We start from the raw sequence: 5,681 nt of genomic DNA, 5'->3' as shown, positions 1-5,681 counted from the left end.
CAGCATAAGAGCCACCAGGACTGGTATCCATGTGGGATGGCGAATCAGATTGGCCAGCTCCAGAAACAGAGGGAGGCACAGGCGTATTCTCCACAATATCAGACCACAGACGGGATACAGGAGTAGGCTGAGACATACCGAAAAAACAATTTAGGGTAGGACCCACGCCGTTCCCTCCCGGCAGGTACTTAGGACAGGGTCCAACAAAAAAAGATAAAAGCCAATTAGTCTACCACAAACGTGCTATGATGGGCTTCTGGGCCTCATCAGTGCAGTGCTGATGTCTAGGATGGAGGTTAAGCTATAAAGCCACCCCAGATGTCCCACGCATGTGGTACATCCAAGCCATGCCAGAGTGCTCAAACTAGCGAGCTAGTGAGCATGCGCAATTGCTAGCGGCAATGACTCATCCCAGTAGCGTGCTCAATTTGGACATGAAAGCAAAAGCTTTGTAATGCCAAAGAGCTATATATATATATATATAAAGTTAAAAGAGTCAGAGGACGGACAACTTTTGGAAGCTAAAAAGTAAAATATATTAAAAAACGTTTCGGTCTTAGACCTCCATCAGTTTACAGCATGTGGATAATAATTAGGTTTAAGAGCTTATATATGGTTTACAAGGAATTTTCGGTATTTTACAAAACTTAAAAACAATACAAGTAAAAAATCATTACAAACAAAACAAAACAAAAGAAGTAATTCTATTCCGAAAGGTACAATGTAATAACAGCGAGAACTAAAACTATCATTAAAGTAAAGCATTCATGTGCTACATTGAGTTGTAAAGTTATATGGTTCGTTAAGCTTGCAGATTATTACGACTCAAGTGGTCGGTTGGTTGTAGGTGATTCTGTTCCTGGAGTGGAATTCTTGCCTTTTGTTAAGGCCAAAAGGTGCTAATGAGAAAAGTTGCGCACTCCAGTACGCTTCCTTCGTAATCAAAAGTTTATCCAAAATCTCAGTGCAGTTGGTAGCAGACACCTGATCGATACACTGGAAAGAAAAGTCGTTAAGGGCGTGCGGACTATTGTTATAATGTACCGCGACCTCACAGGTTTTCTTGTTCGTTACCATTGATGATTTATGATTACGGAATCTAACTTTGAATTGTGTTGCCGTTGAATCAACATATTGCAAGCGACATTTGTTGCAGGATGCAAGATAAATTACATTTTTACAATCACACGACAGTCTTGGTTTAATATTGTATTTTCTATTGGTTTGGAAACTCTGAAAACAATTTGATTCTATCAAAAAGTTTTTGCAAAGATCACATCTGCTACGTTTGCATTTAATGCAACCACCTGTTTCAATGGTTTCTTGTTCTACTCTCGTTCTGTATTTCGATGGCGCCAAAATTTCTTTCAAGTTTTTTGTTCTACGAAACGAGTCGTAATAATCTGCAAGCTTAACGAACCATATAACTTTACAACTCAATGTAGCACATGAATTCTTTACTTTAATGATAGTTTTAGTTCTCGCTGTTATTACATTGTACCTTTCGGAATAGAATTACTTCTTTTGTTATGTTTTGTTTGTAATGATTTTTTACTTGTATTGTTGTTAAGTTTTGTAAAATACCGAAAATTCCTTGTAAACCATATATAAGCTCTTAAACCTAATTATTATCCACATGCTGTAAACTGATGAAGGTCTAAGACCGAAACGTTTTTTAATATATTTTACTTTTTAGCTTCCAAAAGTTGTCCGTCCTCTGACTCTTTTAACTTTATATAAATTCATATGTCGAGGCTTGGACTGGCAATCTCTAAAGGATCCTTTTGGAACGCCACTATCTCCGTTGGCTCAGACAGCCCAAAGAACTCTGTATATATATATATATATATATATATATATATATATATATATATATATATATATATAATATATATATGGCTTGAATATCTGTAGTGGTTGACCAAACGATAAACTCCCAACACAAGGATCCAAAAGGATGCACGTTGTCTCCTCAGTTAGTATTTAAAGTTGCATATAAACTGGAGAGGAAGACAAAGCTTCTCGAAGGTCCAGGAAATTTAATAAATACGTTTCGGCTCTTCGGCCTTCGTCAGTTAAACCTTTTTTAAAATAGAGTACAAGTTTAAAATCTAAGGATAAAATGGCCTAATTATTAGAGCAGTGGAGACTATATAGTCTCTGAAAGACTAACAATGGCTATTGTAATGGAATACAATTAAGTAGTAAATTGTATGGTACAATACAAGCCAAAGCTAAAGCTTGATCACTAAAACAAAAGTAATGATGTAATAATAAAATCTAGAGTTATGCAAGTGATTCAAACTATTTATGTAATACCGACTACAAATTAGATGGGACTATAATGGAAACAAAAAAGCTTTTTATGGAACATTGAAATTGATCCGTTTTTTTGAACGGAATTCACAGCGCTTATTGAGGCCAACAGGCTGCAGTGTGCGCAATTGTGCCGCCCAATAACCCTCCCGCTTTAATAAAGTGTTATCTAAATCTCCATCAGTGTTCATTATCTTCTCAATGACAATGAAATTGAAGTCCGAAAGGTTGTGAGGAAATTTATTGAAATGAATGGCAAGCTCGCACGATTTTTTGCTTCTTTTCATGTCGGATTTGTGGTTTCTGAACCTAACTTTAAATGCATTGGAAGTCGAACCAACATACTGCACTTTGCATTTGTTGCAGGAGGCTAAGTAAATAATTCCAGTTGAATTGCATCCAAGGTTTTGTTTGATTTGATACGACCGGCCGTTGCAAAACTTGAAAATTCACCAGCTTCCAACAAATAATTACAACAGAGATCACATCTTTTGTTGCATTTAAGACATGCGCAATTTTCAGCCTCGTCATGGTTTCGACTTCTTTTGAATTTGGAGGGTGCAAGAATGTCCTTCAAATTCTTTGTTCTACGGTATGCTGGAATGACGGATTTGGCAGGAAAAATTTCCCTTACTACTTGGTTGGATTCGAGCAAGTGAAAATGTTTTTTAATGATCAACGAAATATTAGGTAGCCTCGGATTGTAGTCGACCACTAAGGGAAAGGTTTTTTAGTTTTTGTTTTTGGCTTGAGAACATCTGATCTCTCCAATTGCATGGCCCTCCCAAACTGTTTGTCCACCAGATTCCCATTGTAATTTTGTTGTTTGAGGTAGCTTTTGTATTCACTACCGCGCTTCACAAAACAGGCGTTGGTGGAACAGTTACGCCTAATTCTAAGGGCTACTCCATAAGGGATAGCTTTCTTGCAATGATCTGGGTGTGAGCTATTGTAGGGCAAATACAAATGACTATCAGTGGGCTTGGAATAAATATCTGTTGAAATAAAGCCATCTTGCAAAAGGAGAGTAAGGTCCAAAACATTGAGGCTGCTTTCAGAATAAACCAATTCAAATTTGATGGTATGATATAGTGAATTAATATAGTTGGTAAATTCAAGGAGTTTCTCAACACCCTGTGTCAGATCAAAAATATCATCCCTATAACTCAACCAAAGCATTGGCTTAATTGTACCCTCAAATTTCGCTTTGTGATCAATTACGCCCATAGCCAAATCTGCATAAGAGCACGCATTCTTGGGCCCCATCGTGGTTCCGTGCTGTTGAACATAGTTATTGTTATCAAATTGGCAATTGTTGGATTCCAAACAAATTTCCACAGCCTCTAAAATGCATTCTGTGGATGGTATTTTGACAGACCTTGCATCTAATGCATTTTTAATTGCAGTAACTCCCAATTCGTTGTCAATATTGGGAAACATTGCAACAACATTCCATGAAACTAACAAAGTACCGGTTGGAAAAGGCCCTAATTGATTAAATTTGTCAATCTTATTGATAAGATGCGTAGTTTCAAATAATATTCAGTAAAGGCAGATAACTTTTCAATCGCTGTAATAAGGCGGAGCGGGTTACCGGCTTTGTGGGTTTAGACATTGCCAAAAGCTGTTCCAGGTCTCGGCCGAGTGTTGGACACCCAATCAGCGATTTCATCTGTTATTTGACCTTCCCTGCGCCACTTGCTACTCCAATCTTTAACTAGGAGATGGATGTACAGAGTACCACGCGAATGCTTGTTGATATGTATGGAGAACACCTTGGTTTCAGTGAGGCAGAAAGGGCTGAAATTGGTTATATCGGCTATTCAAACAAAAAATTTAAAATTACATCAAATGATGACCTTCAGAGGGCATTCGAAAGTGGCGAACTGCACAAGAATCAGCAAGCAGTCTTCTATATATGTAGAGAGCAGGAAGAGAGCGCTGCAAAACGAACTGCCAAAGATGTCGCGCAAGGTAAGTAGAACTCTACTGCTGCGTTTTAAGTTCTTCATTTGTTTTTATAACATTAATTTTTTTTAACGTTTTTCTTAGAAAAAACAGCCCCAGTGCAAGTGTCCCCAGACGACAGCGAGACAGATTCGGACGATCCCTCGAAAAACAAGAAAGGAAAGGAAAGGAAAGGAACTTTATTTAAGTGTCTAGTCGTTCTATCGCTGGAGCGCTAATTGGGGACACTGTAAACTGAAATGAACAATGAAAGTAAATCAAGTCAAATGTTGGTTTTTGAGGAGAGGGGAAACCGGAGTACCCGAAGAAAACCTCTCGGTGTAGAGTAGAGAACCAACAAACTCAACCCACATATGACGCCGAGTCGAAGAATCGAACCTGGGCCACATTGGTGGGAGGCGAGTGCGCCATCCCTGCACCCCAAGGCCACAAAAACAGTCGAAGGGAAAATCACTGGAAAAAACTATCGAACGATTACGTTCCACCCACGAAGATAAGTGGGGCCTCGGAGAATACAGGCTGTAGGCAACTGCATTGGTAAATTCGAGGAGACGTGAACATAAACCATTTTTTTTATCATGTATTTCTACGTAGTTTCCACTTGTATGATTTTGGGCTTTCATGTTTTGAATTTTTTTCAAGAAGAACAAAGCAAAGCGGAATGAACAAATGTATATTGAATACTCAGGTTTGATGGGAGCTAAGTGCGTTTTTGTTGATCTGTTGGTTAAAGTGGCTTTATGAAAATATTACCATTCAGTGTCATTTCCTTAAAATCGCTGGTCATGAATGGCTCGGGTACTTTTCAGCGTTAATTCAGTGTAACTTTAATTTCCACAGGAAAGGGGACATCGCAGTAGTTATCAAGAGATCAAATTTCCGTCCCTCCCTCTCTCCCTCCCTGTTTTCTGTCGTTTGCATATAGTGGGTTTGCCCTCACCTTTCCTGGGACTACTACGCCTTTTAGATTTGGCTTTTCCCATGTTACTATAATGAGTTTTAATAAACGGCCATGCCCACCAGGGCTTGGCCAAAAATTTATCCATACACATGGTTCAATTACTGTTGTCCTACCAAGCGGAGCTCGCCCTAAGCAACACCTTGCCAACAGTAGTTATCTTTAAGATAAGGAGCATGAAGCTTCAAGATAAAAAAAATATGATTTTTGTCCACATTTGACCTCCTTAGGCATGCGCTGATAAAGCCACATACAACAGGACAGAGCTATTAAAACAGATGCAGATGCTAAGCGAGCTATACTAATCAGGAGCTCTCTCCAAAGACGAATTCGAAGAACAGAAGAAAAATGTCCTGAGTGACATCTCAAAATGTTAGCCCAAAGTAACAGATGTAATAAATTGTTTTATTTTTATTGTGTTATTTAAGGATTTAAATAA

Source organism: Montipora foliosa, unplaced genomic scaffold (assembly GCF_036669935.1).
Source record: "Montipora foliosa isolate CH-2021 unplaced genomic scaffold, ASM3666993v2 scaffold_474, whole genome shotgun sequence".
NCBI lineage: Eukaryota > Metazoa > Cnidaria > Anthozoa > Scleractinia > Acroporidae > Montipora > Montipora foliosa.
This window is presented reverse-complemented; position numbering follows the sequence as displayed.